We start from the raw sequence: 17,885 nt of genomic DNA on the forward strand, positions 1-17,885 counted from the left end.
AAATAGCCTGTTTTTGAGTGTTTTTCAGGTGGAGAACTGATAGGAAGTGCTGTGGTTTGCTAACCTTGTTCCTCTAGGGGTAAGAACAACATGTTTAGGGACTGAGGACCCCTGTAATTATTGACATTTCATGCTCCATGCTGCGAGGCACAAAAATGTCTATAACAGTTGCCCCCTAAAGTATGAGGTCGTTTACCGGGTGAAATGCTTTATCCAGAGGGTCCGAAGTTCATTCAAGTGCTGAGAGGTGCCCTGTAATACAATACAATACAATACATTATTTTTTCATTCTGTTTTCATGATCTATCTGAGGCGGGCATTCCCATGCTCAGCTTTATAAATACATCTTGGTACATAGAACAGACGATCGTCTGATGGTAGACAGATAATTCTCTGCTGAAATTATCATCCTTTGAATAGGATGATCATCTGCTGCAATGATGTACATGACAAATGTTTTTATTTTTCCTGAATATATATCGCAGCCCGGATGGATGAAACTAGATCCGGGGTCTTCAAACTCATTCGATCTTCACTCTAAGTACAAGTCGATCCATGTGAGAATTGCGCTGAAGTCGAACATGGAAAGACATCGCTTGATTACCGGTCAATGATGAAAACCGTTAACAAGCGCGAGAGGAATCACCGATAATGATAATGACCCTCAAGGTACTGCAGTACAATTCACATGGCGTGAATAAGGGACTTGGCGTCGAACGCCACGCAAAATCTTCTGGTCGAAGGTCATTGATGTATACCTGTCGCCGGAAGTCAGAAACTTGCCATTGAGGCATGCAAGCTTCAAAGTACTGATGGGGTTGTTCCTAGATCAACTTCTTGGATAATGAGCTGAAGTCGACAAGAAGCGATCCGTCAAAGGAGGGCCTTAATGAATCCCACATCAATGACACGGAATGGAGCTAATGATTTTAGTGGAGGTGAAAACAAACTGTGACATATGATTCAGGGTGGCGATCATGAATGGATGAAGGATAATGTATGGCAGTGGATGGGACACGGTTGACACTTTCAGAAAGACCTCTCTTGAACATATAACGACATTGATGCGATGGATCGGTAGCATTACCCCAAAATGTGGATGGTTTGGCGAAGACCATGGTGATGAGACCGGTGAATGAAACAACCTAACCCGATGTGGTACGGAGGAAAAGTGTCATGTTCAAGAGCGACTTGCTACCATTAAGCTTTGAGGTTCTCCCAATTTTTCCCCAGTCATTTCTGACCAGTACCTCTTTATTTTTGTCAAGCTTGAGGAGGATAACATATGCTTGTTCTATAACCTGCCCTTCGGGCAAGCCTATCGCTATGTTTTAACGAGCTTAGCGATAGGGAAACTCGTTCTCGTCTAAAGACAAGTTTGTCGCTATTTAATCGTTTTAACGAGTCTAACGACAAGGAAAACTCGGTCCTTTTCATTTTTAGAGAGTCTGAAAAGGTACAGAAAGTTAACTCCATAATTCCTTTTTCGTCATCTAATCCCTTAAGTCCGAAAAAGTATAAAACAATACAGAAGGGATGGGTGTTCGGTATTTTTAACGAGCCGAACAAGACAAGCGCTCGATCTTTTTGTGTAATAATCCCTCAGGTCCAAAAAGATTAAAGTCTAAATGAGGGATAGCTCTTCCGGTCCCTTTAACGAGCTGGAAGGCCAAAACTCGGCAAACTTTTCATATTTTACGAGTCAGAAAAGAGCTCAAAGAGGACTCGTCTTTTGAGGAACGAGTGATAAACAGGGATAGCAACTAATTCCAGGTACAAGTTGGAATTTTCCAATCACGGCAGTGTCACAAGGATGGCTAGGTGAAATCACTTTTCGCAGCTGTTCCTCAAAATGGATAAACAATCATATGGGGGTGAACGATCGGCCAAATGACGGTGGGGGTGATGGATGAAAACACGACCAAGGCTTTTAAGGCTGATAAATTTACAATCGCAATGGTTATTCACCGGGATAGGTTCATTTTTTAATGAGCTTGAACTCTGGTGGAAACTCTTGCTCACGCTTTTCTATTTTTTAACGAGCATAAATTCCGCGGTAAAACTGCTCGATCTTGCGTTTATTTTTTAACGAGCATGAACTATGTGCTAAAACTGCTCGATGATAAGTTTGCATGCCCCCAGCATAATAACGCAAATCGAGGCGCATGCCCCCCAAGCTTCATTGCATTCAACACGGTGGTTGGAATGAAGGTTTACCTTTGAGAAAGGGGATTTGTTTCATTTTTTAATGAGGTTGACATAAGATAAGAACCGTCCTCGGCTCCTTGTTTCATTTTTTAACGAGGTTGACACGAGATAAGAACCGTCCTCGGAGCCCACTGTATTTACAGTATTTCTATTAGGGCGATGATCCATGCTGACAAAATGTTTAGGAATCTTCCGAATCCATTAGATATAGAAGATTTCATATTGTAGGTTTCCATTATGGCCACTTCCGCCAGATCACTTGCGGGCGGTAGGGCAAAAGTACCCATTAAGGCAGGGTCTTTTAGGAGACCTACTCCAATATTTTGAAGCGAATGATTGCTTCCATGGATCATTGGAATGCTTCCCATAACTTGTGAACTGTCGGGGAGGAAAGTTTGTTGGTCGATGACTGTAATTCCTCCTTGAAAGGGAAATGCAATCTTCCTGAAGTAGGTCGACACAACTGCGGCCATGGCATATATCCAGGGCCTTCCCAGTAGGATGTTGTAATCGAGGTTTCCATCGATTACTTCAACATCAACTTCTACTGTTTTGCCCCCCAGTTCAACTTGCAAGTTACTTAAAATCCCGTATGGAGTGTATGATCGTCCATCAAATGCTTTTAACGTCGTTGACGATTTCGACAAGGGTGGTGAGCCTAAATGTTTCCAGAAACTCATCAACATAAGACATGTAGATGCCCCCTCATCAATAATTGTTCGATGAACAGTTTTGTTGAGGGCTTTCACTTGAATAAGGAAAGCTAGTTGAGCTGGTAACTGAGGGTCATATCCTTTATGATCAAAGGCCACAAGATTGGAATCCCTTGGGCCAATCCCACCTATTGCTGATAATAAAGCTTGCTCTTGGGAGGGGCAATTTTGCGGTACCTCAAGTGTCGACATAGTGGACGGCGATTGGGCCAGGTCCTCTACTATATTATAATTCTGTGCTATTTTTGCACGAGGATTAAATGTCGACTTGTACACTACTCCCTTTGGCGACTTTATCATTTGTTCAGGAATGGTGGGTGGCACAACTTTGGTCAAAGTTGTTGTCGAACTACTAGGTTGTTCATTAGCCTTGTTATTCGACAGCCGTGGATTCCCGTAATCTTTATTCCTTGTCAAAGCATTATTCTGCTGCTTTGAGGTAGACAACATAAGCACTTGGGATCGGGAAGCATTTTGATTAGCAACCAGATTTTGACCTGGATTAGGAAACGGATCAGTCAACACAGCTGAGGTTTTCGAACTCTTAAAGAATCTTTTAAGCTCAGCTTTGTATGGACAATCTGCTGTCCAATGATCCTCATCGCATATATGACAACCCGAAGGGGGTTTCCCTTTTCTCCCTTTCTTTTTCTTCTTGCCCCCTGGTTGCTTCAGTTGTTTGCCCTTGTCGTCCGACATGGCACTTACTTCCGAGGCAAGAAGTTCTTCATTTGCATTTTGATTCGAAGTCTTACGGGCTTTCTTAGACGAATCCCGTGTTGACTTTGCGTTTGCAGTGCCAATCACGCCATTGCCGGCATGAGAGTCACTATTTGATTTAGGAGGAGGAGGAATTGAAAATTCCGGTCTGGGGGCATCAGGTATCTTGTCATAGAGCGTGCCAGACTGAGTATATACTAAGTCTAAATACTGGGCACGAGCAATAACCTGCTCCTCTGTTACGACTCCCCCCTTGGCCACATCTTCTGTTATAGCAGGAAGAAGCGACTTTATAAACCACTCAGCTAATAGCTGATCTGGAACATAGGTCTTCACCATTCTGCGACGACGACGCCACTCATGTATATGATCGGATATATGTGTGGCTGTTGTCTGTTTGAAATTGGTTAAGATTTCTGTTCCAGTTTCATACCTTATCGGTAATTGAAAATGGGTTAAGAAAGTCGTGGCTAGGGAACTGAAATTGTCGAAAGAGGCTCTAGGTAATTCAATATACCATTTAGCCGCTGGACCTGTCAAAGTCCTCTGAAAAAGGCGAAGCCTTATCGAATCATCGTTCAGGGTGTTCGACGAACACCACAGATGAAAAGTCATGACGTGATTCGATGGGTCTTCACCTGGATTTCCATTGAATTTAGGAATGTCCGATGGAAGTTTATGCGGAATCGCTGGCCACCAAGGGGCATAAGCAATTGGATCATTCGTCAGCCGGTTTAGATCTGGTAATTCTAGAGTTGCTACAAAGGGCAACTGTTGATTCAGGTTAGGCGGAGCATATCCAGGATAAGATGGAATCGCCTGAGCAGTGGGTCTTTGCATACCAGCATAATGTATTTGATGCTGGCAACTTTGACAAGTTTGATGGGCATAACCGTTATTATACAGTTGCCCATTACTTACAAAGACTTGTTGCTCGGGTCCTTGATATGATTGCTGGAATTGCGGTTGTTGAGTTTGAACCAGCTCTGGTTGTTGGACCATTTGCTGTTGTCCAATACTGGATGATTGACCAAGATGAGGAGTCATAGTACTTGTTTGAGCCTGAGTCGCTCCAGATAAGGAGGCACTAACCGGAGGTTGTGATTGAGTTGTCGAGACAAGAGGCTGTTGTATGGCAACCTGAGAAACTTGGGGTTGACATACAACAGGTAGCGCTTGTACTTGCGACGCAATCGACATACCAGGTATAGTGGCAACATTCGACACAGGGTGGACTGGTTGCATTGAATATGCAACCCTTGGTTGCTGAGGCAGTATTGGTACCCAACCGCTGGATGTAATTCCAGTTTGACCTGAACTTTGTTGTAAACTCCCATATGGTTGTTCTCCGGCAGAGAACAATGAAAAGGCATACTGCCCTCCATATGGTGGCAACCCAGTACTTAAAGGGCAAATTAGCCTTTGAAGACACCTTGGATCAATTTGTTGAGTTTCAACATAAGAAATACCAGATGATAATCTGGATGAAGAAATAGGAACTAACCATGTCGTCGAAACAGTCTCTGATTGGACTCCAGCTTGTTGTTGACAATTTGCCGGGACAGATGGTATACCAGTGAACATCGTTGGAATAGCAGCAGGAGGCTCTGCCGCTGCTGTGTCGGATGACACAGTCCTGGATGTCGACGGTTGTTCAGACATGTTTAGTCTATCCAAAAGATTTCCTAGCGATTCTACAAGAACTTTGTGATGAAGGTAGACTAACTTCGAAGATCAACGCAGGAATAAAGGGTGATTGTTCCGTTTAAAATAAATTGTTAACGACGCTTTAGACACAACTTGCTTTTTCAGTTTTAAAGAGTCGAGAAAAAGCTAAAGATGACTCTAGTCTCCTTCGATGTTTTAACGAGCCCGAAGTGACAAATGCTCGGTTGGACTTTTTCAGTTATGGAGTTTGAAAAAGGCCAAAAGAAACTGCTCTGGAGATCTAGGCAGCCAAACCTTTCACGAAACCACAGAATACGTTTTACGGTACGGGTGGTCGATCTTCGTGAATGCTGTGTTCACTGCATCGCGATCAGTAGGGCGGCCGACACAGCTTCCTAAGGATAAAGGCTTTATTCCTATAGGGGTCTCCCAATATACTCGACGGTACGCGGGAGCACAAGTCCGTATTGATACTTATCGCTTCACCGTGGAGGAATCACCCAACCACTCAACGCTAAGATATCACGTTTAACGACGCCGGAACACGTCTCTAGCTTAGACCTCTATGTGTTTGCGTTATGTTTCAATGCGTTGTTATGTAAATTCAATTCATTTTAATGTTGATCTTGCTTAGCAGTTTGTCTTTCAGGATCACCACGAGATGTATTGGTACAAATTCCTAAATGCAGTTAAAATGATAAGCAAGCTTTACAATCTTTTAACTTTGAAAATCCTAACTACTGAGGGAAAAGAAAGACATCATCTTTTCACACAGATCACGAAGCACACACTAATGCACTTTCTCCTAGATCAATCATGCAAACTTATCGAAAATGCAAATGCAAGATGCAGGTATTTCTTTTCTTTTTCCTTAATGTTGATGTAATACAAAAAAGGAAAGCTGTTGTATAATCTCGAATTCAATTTCAAGCGAAAACAAACAAGTTTGTCTAAAATCAAAAGACGCCTTACAGGTACTTGTTTCGACACTAGAAATGTATGAATTCAAACCATAAGATGAAAGCAAACAAACTCAAACAGCTATGAACAGCAATAAAACTAACTCTTAAGACCACTACGACACTTTTACAGTTCTGGATCTAAGAGGCCACAGCTAGACTAGTTCGCTTTTCACAATGGGAAACTGTAAATGAAACAAGAAATACTGAAAGAACAATCACAGTTTCATCACACAACTGAGGCGGAATAATGGCAAGGACAGTTGGTTTCAGCAAGGTACAATGACAAGCAACAGCAGCAAAACAACAGTGAAAACAGGGCAAAGACACAGTGGGAAACCTCAGTAAGACACTGCCTAACTGGTTCAGCGCAGGCTCTGGTCTGTCAGTTTGACCTTCAGCGCAGTTCCCGAAGGGGCTACCTGCGCTGAAATGCAGACTGCCTTTGGACAGCCTGCACTGAAGAACGAGAGTTGCGTTTTCTACAGTTTCCGGGTCATAAAATGCTCAAAAATTCACAGTTTTTGCTCAAATCAGAAGCTATAAGTCAAGTACACACTAAGGGATGATTAGGAGGATGAAAAGCTATCACAAAGAGCTCAAGAGTCCTTGTGGATCAGCTCTTCAAATCATAAACTTGCTCAGAAACTGAGCCAGAGCAGCTGCCCTCTACTTTGCAATTGAAGGATTCAATTGCAGTTCGATTTGGTGCTCTCCTTGTTTATGAGATGAATAGCAAGAAACACAACTAACCAACAAGATACAGCTTGTCCCCAGCGGAGTCGCCAGTTTGTTGTGGGGAAAAGTATCCGACTCGGAATGACCCTATCCCTACTCTAAGGGTGATAGTTCCTTAGCAACAACTGAAAGTAAAGCTTTGATATTTCTTCTTTATGAAAGTACAGAGAAGGAAGAAAAGATTGACCAACCGATGTCTTTCGCTTTTGTCGATCCTGTCTTCTCTCTTTGCCTCTTGCTCCCAGCTCCTTGCTCCCTTGCCGGCCCAGCTACACACAGACCCTGCTAAAACAAGAGAGGGAAACTACAAGAAACATGTACTCATAACTGATGCATGGATTAGAATGAATCAAATATACAGATAAAAACAATACATCATTGCAATACAAGTATATAGGAGAACATCAAAAGCTTTATTGATAGAAGAAAAAGGTTCTGAGAAGGTTACAACCATAAATGGCTCCAATCCAGCAGCACCTCCCCAGCAGCAAGAAATCTCCTCTTCTCCTCTATAAAAGCAATCACCCAATAGCTCTAACTGTAAACCAACAACACTTCCTTACTTTGCACAAAATTCCAGCCTCCCTAGACCTCATGAGAGAGCTCTATATATAGGGTAAAAGGAGAAAGGATGAGTCAGCTTGAGACTGACATGAAGCTGCCTTGTGTCCTCTCTCTCTTCAGTTAAACTTCAGTTCTTGAGTCCACTTGGAGATCCTTGCTTCCACATGGAGATCAAGTACCTCTTACTCATCATAGGGTGAATTCCTTGAACCAAGTGTCAGTTTGGAAGCTTCCTGGGCAGTTGACACCTTGCAGAATGACTGTGCCACTTAGCCAATCTCGCCCAGCGCAGGTAGCCTTCATTAGATTTGACTTTCAGCGCAGGTACAAGGAGGAGCAGTTGACATTCAGCACAGATGCTCAGTGGAGCAGCTGACATGATCAAAAAATAGCCTGTTTTTGAGTGTTTTTCAGGTGGAGAACTGATAGGAAGTGCTGTGGTTTGCTGACCTTGTTCCTCTAGGGGTAAGAACAACATGTTTAGGGACTGAGGACCCCTGTAATTATTGACATTTCATGCTCCATGCTGCGAGGCACAAAAATGTCTATAACACCTGCCCATTGGCCTGTGGATGGTAACGGGTACTTTTCCTATGCTTGATTTGGTATTTGTCTGTGATGTCCTTCACTAGCTTTGAGGTGAATTGAGTACCTTGATCAGTCACAATTTCCCTTGGTACTCCATACCTCACAAAAATCTCTTCAAAAAGGAAATTTACTACTGTGTGTTCGGTTGCTCTAACCAGTGCTTTTGCTTCAGCCCACTTTGTGACGTAATCAGTACATACTAAGATGTACTTCTTACCATTGGAGGTTGGGTTAATGGGTCCTATAAAGTTTAGAGCCCATTTGTCAAATGGCTCTAGGTGAACTTGGGGCTGAAGGGGCATCTCATCAGTAGCTGTGGGCCTGCCCATTCTTTGGCAGCTGTCACAACTCTTTACATACTTCTTGGCATCCTTGAAAATGGATGGCCAGAAGTATCCAAGAGTAAGAACTTTGAATGTTGTTCGCTTAGCTGCAAAATTCCCACCACACGGTTCATCATGGCAAGATTTTAAAATATCAATTACCTCATCATTTCTTACACATCTTCTAATAATCATATCATAACCAGTGTAAAATAAATTGCCATTAAGCCATGAATATCTAGCACTTTGTTTAACTAGTCTCTTCCTTTCCTTTGCAGTAAAGTGTGGAGGTGTCCTTCCTGTAGACAAATAATTGGCCAAATCAGCATACCAAGGAGTTACTATGGAAATTGCAAATAAGTTTTCATCTGGAAAAGAATCTTCAACTGGAACAACCTCACCTGGATTTTGTAGTCTAGAAAGAAAATCTGCCACCTGGTTCTCTTTGCCTGGTCTATCTAACACTGTGATGTTAAATTCCTGTAACAATAATAACCATCTGGTAACTCTGCCACTAGTTATTGGTTTATTCATTAAATGTCTAATGTCCGAATGATCAGTATGTACAAAGACCTCATAACCAGTTATATAATGTCGGAATTTATTCACAGCATAAATGATGGCAAGTGTTTCCTTTTCTGTAACTGTGTAGTTTAACTCTGCAGGTGTTAGATTTTTGCTAATGAAATAAATGGCATAAGTACAAGATTCCTCTTTTTGGCCTAATGATGCACCCACTGCAGTGTCAGATGCATCTGTAAAGATATTAAATGGTAGGCTCCAATTAGGCCCTCTCAAGACTGGTGCGATTGATAACTTCTTTTTGAGTTGTTCGAATGCTTGTTGGCAGTTCTCATTCCAGTTGAAAAGTACATCTTTGGTTAGAAGTTTAAACAAAGGTAAAGCTATCTTACTAAAATGTTCAATAAATCTTCTGTAATAGCTTGCACACCCAAGGAAACTTCTTACCTCTCTTTGATTTTGTGGAATTGGCAAATCAGCAATGATCTGGATCTTTGCTGGGTCAACCTGGATGCCTTGAAAAGAAATATAGTGGCCTAACATTATCCCTTCATTTAACATCATAAAGCACTTTTCATTGCTAAGGGACAGGTTAGCTTTAATACATCTTTTCAAAACTCTCTCAAGGTTTTCTAATGCATGTTCAAATGAATTGCCATATACTGAAAAATCATCCATGTAAACTTCAACACAATCATGAATTAAATCAGCGAAAATAGCTAACACAACTCTCTGAAATGTAGCTGGATCGTTGCAAAGTCCAAATGGCAAAACATTGTAAGCATAAGTGCCCCAAGGACAGGTGAATGTGGTTTTGTCCTGGTCTTCTGAGGCGATCCTGATCTGGTTGTAGCCACTGAAACCATCAAGAAAAGAAAATGATGATTTTCCAGGTAGGGTGTCTAACACTTGGTCAATAAATGGCAGTGGGAAATAATATTTGAGCGTTGCTTTGTTCAGCTGTCTGTAATCAACACAAATGCGCCACTTACCATTTTTCTTGGGCACTATAACCAATGGGGATACCCACTGACTGTCAGAAATAGGATATATAAAATTAACTCTCAAAAGTTTTTGCAATTCCTCTCTGACAATATCTTGGAGCATGGGGTTCATTCTTCTCTGTGGTTGCCTCACTGGTTTAATGGTGCTATCTATATAGATATGGTGAGTGCATGTGTTGGGGTGAATCCCATGCATATCGGTGTAGCCCCAAGCAAAGGCTTTTTGGTATTTTCTCAAGAGTAGAATCAATTTCTCTTCTTGAGATGAGTCTAGGTGATTGCCTATGTTCAGAGTTTTCCCTGGACTAATCTCTATGATCTGACTCTGTGTGTTGGTGATGGATTGAACTGGAAAAATGTCGTGAAATGTGGTTTGCAAAGATTGGATGGTGCATGTTTCCTGAAAGTTTTGGGCCAGAAGTACATCTGCAGCATGATATTGTTCATTTCTCAAATTTTCGGACATATCAGGTTGAGAAAGGAGTAATTCTACCAAATCATTATTGTCTTGTTCTTGGAAATCATAGATTTGGTCAATGCTAAAAACAGATTGTACTTCTTCTTTATCATTCAATTTATCATCAAGCCACAAATTATGTGTTACTGCTGGTGATTGTGTCGATGGATAAAGGGTGAGTTGTTTTCTTTCGGTCCCTCTTGAAATGATCATGTTGCCCGATCGACATCCTATAAATGCATCAGCAATCGCTAACCATGGTCTACCAAGGATGATAGGGTGTCCTCCTAAATTGGATTTGGGTTGAAGGACTAAGAAATCCACTGGATACTCCCAAGAGTCCTGTGAGACAATGATGTCTTCCAAAATCCCTTCAGGAATCACTTTAGACCTATCAGCTAGTTCTAGAACAATCGTTGTATGTTGCAAATTTATGAGCTGGAGTGTTCTCATGGTTTCAAGAGTCATGACATTGATTGTGGCTCCAAGATCTATCAAAGTGTTTGGAATTTGTATGTTGTTAATGATGGTGGTCACTTTGGGAATGCCAGGATCAACATACTTTTCCATGGAGATGGTATTGGTCATAAGGCCTGCTAAATGTCCTATGACATGAATGGTTTGAGGATCAATCCTTTTTCTAGCAGGCTTCTTGAGACATATGTCTTTGATGGCCTTAGTATAGATGGGAATGTCTTTTATAGCTTGCAGCAGTGGAATTTTTATGTAGACATTCTTAAGTTCATCTAAGACATCAAACTGTGGTATAGACAGTGGAGGTTTTATTTGGACCAATTGGTCTGGAAAAGGTGGATGCAGTGGTTGCATCTGTTTATCTTTGGTATCATTGTTTGGTTTTGTTTGATTTGTCATTTCATTTTCATTTTCTGTGTTTTCTTCTTGCTTATCTGTTATTGGAGAATCTTTGTGGAGTACCCTACCAGACCTCAAGTTAATATTTTGCAAAGGCAGTGTGGAATATGAGGTTCCCTCTTCTACATTGTAGGCTGGCCTCTCTGCTCTATTATTTGGATTTGGGACAGTTTGAGCAGGAATTTGAGTGGGTCTGGGAGGTTGTGAGTTACCTGGAAATTGCAGTTGTGGTGCATTTATTGGTGGAGGAGCAGGCAGTGCTTGTTGAGGAGGTTGGGGCTGATAGATAACTTGCTGAGGATACTGCTGATATGGTTGAGAATGTGATGGATACGGCTGTTGGTATTGTTGATATGGTTGTGAGTATGGTGGGTATGATTGAGGATATGTATGATAAGATTGGGAGTACTGTTGAGACGGTCTCCATTGGTGTTGTGGTTGGTTTTGGTGCTGCCATGGCATGGGTACATTCCATGAGTTTTGTGCATACATTTGATCATTCATAGGAAATTGCAAATTTTGATTTGGAAACATACCTTGAGGTGCTGGCCTTGGCTGCCATGGTCTCTTTGCGCCCATGTAATACACGTTTTCCATCTCTGCATTGGCTGCCATATTACAGTTCTGCAAAACCTTAACTTTAGGATAGTTAAACATATCATGATGTTCAGTACAGAAAGCACAAACTTGGATGTTTTCTAGAGGGCAGTCTTTTAATGCATGTTTCTTCCGGCATTTTGGGCAGAAGATAGCCATTATCTGATCTTCATCTTCTTGTTTCTTCTTGGCTTTTAAAGTGTTAATTTGGTTCCCTAGGGTGCTTAACAGATCTGTTTTAAACTCTTCTAAAAGATTCCCTATTTCAGCCCTTGTGACACTTGCAGAGGCAGATTTTGTGACTTTGGATGACAGGGTTCTCTTTCCCATTTTAGCTTTACTCCTTGAATACTTTTCGCACAACTCAGCGATTTCTTCAAAGGGTAAGGCAGAAATGTCACCTTTGCCCATCAAGTTGAGATCATCCATGTATTCCTCTCGGATACCTTTCAAGAATATTGTGCGGATCAGATCAAGAGGCATAGTTCGGTGTTTAGATTTTTGTAAGTTGTAGACAAACCGTTCTAAATATTCCTCTAAGGTTTCATCCTCTTGCTGGCTCATTCTAAAGATATCATCTTTAGAGTCTTTGGATCTGCAATAAGGCTGATATTTCCTTAGAAATATTCTCCTCATGCCATCCCAATCAACTATAGCATGCTCACCTAGCCTCATGAACCATCTTAAGGTTGATGCCTTTAATGTCGCTGGGAATAATCTAAGCCTATGGGCATCATCTGTATAGCCATATGTTCGACATACAATGTCAAACTCGAACAAGAATGAGTCTGGATCCTCCAAAGCCATACCATAGAAGTTTGGTAGCACGGATGGGGGTATGTTTTTCATTTTGATCTCATCATCTTCCTATGGTTCATGTATAGGAAACTTAAAAGTTGACTCCTCTTCATCTCCTTGACGTGGTACTGATCCAGATCCTTCCTCAGCCATTCTAATAGGTCTCTCTGTGTCAGTGTCACTTGTTTGAAAAAGGAGATTAAAGAAAGATTGTTCGGTCACTGTGCTACTTTCTCCTTGTGTGGAAGGTCTAGGAAAGTGCTTCTTCTGCGATTTATGTGTGAATAAAGTTTGCCTTTCAATAAGAGTAAGTCTCTGTCCTAACTTTTGTTTTTCTTCTAATGCTTGGATAACTTCCTCAGCTGGTGTTGTATTCCCTAGAGAGTCTGCTCCTAATGATGATAAGTTAGTTTTTAGATGGTGGGGGGTTTTTACAAATCTACCTTGACTGTCTCTAAATCTAGGCATAAATGAACATGATTTCTAACTGTGTTTTTGTTTATTTTTGTGTATTGAATTTTTTTTTTTTAAATCCTTTAAGTACGCCTCCCCGGCAATGGCGCCAAAATGTAGTGTTCTATCTAGGGTACTAGACTAGACCATATTTATTATCGACCAGGATGCGTAAGCTTAGAGGCATGCGTCTAAAGTATATAGACATAAAGGATTATTGGCTAAGTGGTTATGATGTAGGTCACAGAACTTCTTTACGGAAGATTGGGGTATGTTACCTATCATCCAAACACTCAGGTCACTCTGCTAATATACCTGATTACAATACTATCATTAAATTCATTTACCAAATTAAACACTGAAACTAAACACTGTGTATCACTGCAAACCAAGATTTCAATCTCCTTACAGAGACATTATACATAAAACCCTTGTTCAGCAAACACCCAACATTCACTAATATTTATACAAGATAAAAATATACAAAGATCATAAACGGATTTTGAAATGAAAACAAAGTTCATGACATTGCTTTTAAAAGACAACACAGGGATCGAATCCCTTACAGGACGCGCTTCAATATCTTAGTGATGACTGTTCAAGAATTATCACAAACGCAAACCATATACATTCGATTGAAATCAACAACCAATCTGAACTATTGAAATCGGAAACCAATCGTAACCACTGTGCAAACCATATAATACCCTAAGTGCGAATAAAACGAAAAGGACAGTATACCAGTTTAACACAGGGCCCGTCCACGTTCCAGAGGTATACTGGACTGTATTCAACCGGTTATCAAATCAACACACAAGACAAGGGTCGTGACTATAACTGGATTCTTAATATTAAGTTCAAAAACTCTGTTTCAAAATGATACAACGATTAACCATTTGTTCATTACACCGGACTGTATTTACATATGTCTTTTTACAACCCTTACATTTCGAAAATTAATGTACATTCAGGATATGGCTGTTGCCGCTTTTACTACATCGAGATTTTCAAAATGTTTCCATCCTAAACTGATTTCAAAAAGAACAAAAACTAAATCAAATTAGAATGCTCTGCTGTTGCTGCCTTTGTCGCCAGTGTGCCATGCTTTGACCTGTGTTGACCGCGCATGTAGGAGGGTCGATTCTGCTGTAGGATAGGTATTCGTACATGCTTGGACATTCTACTTTTCATCCATGCCTTTCGCTCTAGCCTAGCTGTTGTGCCACATGTCAAACAATGAGCTGATTACAGGATGTTGGAACTTTCTGTAACCATTTTACCAAAACTTCTAATTCTTTAACATAAAACTCCTAAATCAATTTCAATGCATTTTAATAACTATAGGACTATTAACTAATCAATTTTCAAGGATTCTAAGAGATATATGATGAAAAGGAATGGGCAAATGATATGTTTTAGGAGGAAAAAGGAGGTCATGGGATGGTACCAACAATGCCTTCCAGTATTTGAACGAGGGTGATTAATGTGGTTAAGCACTGTATCAACCACTAAGTCAGGCATGTCTGACTTCTTCTTTTCTTTTATAGATTCTCATGAGTCTCATTCAAGGTTTTTGATAATATGCCCTCATTTAAAAGTTCATGACTCGGTAATCTTTCCTCTATTCATTTGAAGACTAGCCATGAGAGACAAGATGGGTATGTGAAAGTGGCTTGCTGCTACAGTTTCCACCAAGTTTTAATTTTCTTGTATAGTGGTTTGCCCAAAGGTGGGCTAGTGTGGCCCCACAAGGGGCCACTGATTAGCTGATGCTGTCATGGCTATTAAGTTGGGCTGGTGTGGCCCTGCAAGGGGCCACTGATCTGCTGATGCTGTCATGGCTGTTAAGTTAGTCTAGTTGGTCACATGATCAGATAGAGTCTATGGAAGCACCTACCTTATGAATGTTGGTTAATGCTTGACAATTGAAGTATAAAGGAAGCATCTGTGGTCTTCCTTGTACTTACTGTTATCCTTCCTTAGATTGGAAGGTGGTTTATGCTTGGCACTTAAAAAGTATAAAGTAAGCATTTCTCGTTTTCAAGCCACAATATCAATTCCTTTTCTTTTACAACACTAACCATCTCTATCTCCAGTTCATGTTTCTTTTGAATATGTTTACACAAACCTAGTTGTTCCGCTTTTTTCTTTACATTTTGAAGCTTCTTAGAAAGGATTCACATTTTTGTTCATGTAATGTGAGTGTCTTCATTTCACTAATACTGGATTTTATTTTCTATGTTTGGGTTGCCAAACTGCAGCTGTTCAAATGAAAATGGTATGTTTTTAGGCCTCTTTGTTTGAGAGGTCTAGATTCCAGATAGAGCCACCAAGGAGGTTTTTTTAAAGTAGAAATATCATTATACTAAGATGGGCAAACTTACACATTCTCTCATACTAAGCTGTAAATTGATGGACAAACTTACACATTCCTCATACTGCACTGTAAATTGATGGACAAACTTACACATTCCCTCGTACTGCTCTGTAAATTGAGCCTCTCGACTAAAAAGCCTTAGAAAAGAAAAGAAAACAATGTATTTTGCTGGAATTCCAAAAAGAGTGAAACACAATTATGGAAAACTACATCCTCAAAATTGGAGAGAGAAGACTTAAATATGGAGAATCTTAAAAGATGTGACTTCCCACAACATGGGTTATATTAGTTGCAATCTCATGGATAGAGAAATATTCAACGTTGGTCTGATAAAAAGAGAAATCCAGAAAGTCCTTGGATACGATGGTATAATCCAAAAAATGTATTGGATATTTGTAACTCTGCCAACCATGGATTAAATATGTTCGTCCAATTGCCAAGCTTGTTGTTGAGTTATCAGTGATTGATGCTAAATTTCCTACCTTATGTCTAAATGCAGGAAGAGGGAATCCGACATGGCTAGTGGGAAGCTTCAAGATTTGTAATCCTAGGACAAGTTTGAGAAACATACCGTTACCCCTCCTGAGCTTGATTAACAATTCAGGAGGGAGACTAGATTTGGGCCTTGGTGATAATATTGTATTGAAGTATTATACAAGGAGATTGGTCTAAAATAGTCCAGTTTAAAGCTCCCTCATTATTTGCGATTCTTCTTTTGCTCCAAGAAGATTAACATTATTTAAAAGCCACATATTATGAGGAAGATAGAGTTGGGAACCCATTCAGTCCCAGGAGGCTTATTCTTTTCTTGGGGAAACAACATCCTGTATTTCTTCTTCAGTAACCAGCATCGTCAGTAGAGGTTGAACTATATTTCCTTGCAAATTTGAGTTACTACTGTGTTGTCTGGTATTCTATTACATAAATTTTATTATAAACCCTTCTATTTTGAGTGGTTTTAAGGAAACGAGCACCGCTTCTTCCACCATCTTTAAGCCATTGAATTATTGACTTCTATCTACAGAATACCTCCTTTTTCTTATCTTTTTGAATTTGAACCCTATCAAACTCATGAACTTTTTAATAACGCAGCGCTTTATGCCTTCCAGTATTTGAACGAGGGTGATTAATGTGGTTAAGCACTGTATCAACCACTAAGTCAGGCATGTCTGACTTCTTCTTTTCTTTTATAGATTCTCATGAGTCTCATTCAAGGTTTTTGATAATATGCCCTCATTTAAAAGTTCATGACTCGGTAATCTTTCCTCTATTCATTTGAAGACTAGCCATGAGAGACAAGATGGTAGGTTTAAAAGCCACATATTATGAGAAAGATAGAGTTGGGAACCCATTCAGTCCCAGGAGGCTTATTCTTTTCTTGGGGAAGCAACATCCTGTATTTCTTCTTCAGTAACCGGCATCGTCAGTAGAGGTTGAAGTAGATTTCCTTGCAGATTTGAGTTACTACTGTGTTGTCTGGTATTCTATTACAGAAATTTTATTATAAACCCTTCTATTCTGAGTGGTTTTAAGGAAACGGGCACCACTTCTTCCACCATCTTTAAGCCATTGAATTATTGACTTTTGTCTACAGAATACCTCCTTTTTCTTATCTTTTTGAATTTGAACCCTATCAAACTCATGAACTTTTTAATAACGCAGGGCTTTATGCCTTCCAGTATTTGAACGAGGGTGATTAATGTGGTTAAGCACTGTATCAACCACTAAGTCAGGCATGTCTAACTTCTTCTTTTCTTTTATAGATTCTCATGAGTCTCATTGAAGGTTTTTGATAATATGCCCTCATTTAAAAGTTCATGACTCGGTAATCTTTCCTCTATTCATTTGAAGACTAGCCATGAGAGACAAAATGGGTAGGTGAAAGTGGCTTGCTGCTACAGTTTCCACCAAGTTTTAATTTTCTTACATAGTGGTTTGTCCAAAGGTGGGCTGGTGTGGCCCCACAAGGGGCCACTGATCAGCTGACGCTGTCATGGCTGTTAAGTTGGGCTGGTGTGGCCCCGCAAGGGGCCACTGATCTACTGATGCTGTCATGGCTGTTAAGTTGGGCTGGTTGGTCACATGATCAGATAGAGTCTATGGAAGCACCTACCTTATGAATGTTGGTTAATGCTTGACAATTGAAGTATAAAGGAAGCATCTGTGGTCTTCCTTGTACTTACTGTTATCCTTCCTTAGATTGGAAGGTGGTTTATGCTTGGCACTTAAAAAGTATAAAGGAAGCATCTGTCGTTTTCAAGCCACAATATCAATTCCTTTTCTTTTACAACACTAACCATCTCTATCTCCAGTTCATGTTTCT

The sequence above is a fragment of the Pinus tabuliformis genome, chromosome X (assembly GCF_031772625.1).
Source record: "Pinus tabuliformis cultivar Carrire ecotype Pingquan chromosome X, CPIR1, whole genome shotgun sequence".
Taxonomy (NCBI): Eukaryota; Viridiplantae; Streptophyta; class Pinopsida; order Pinales; family Pinaceae; genus Pinus; species Pinus tabuliformis.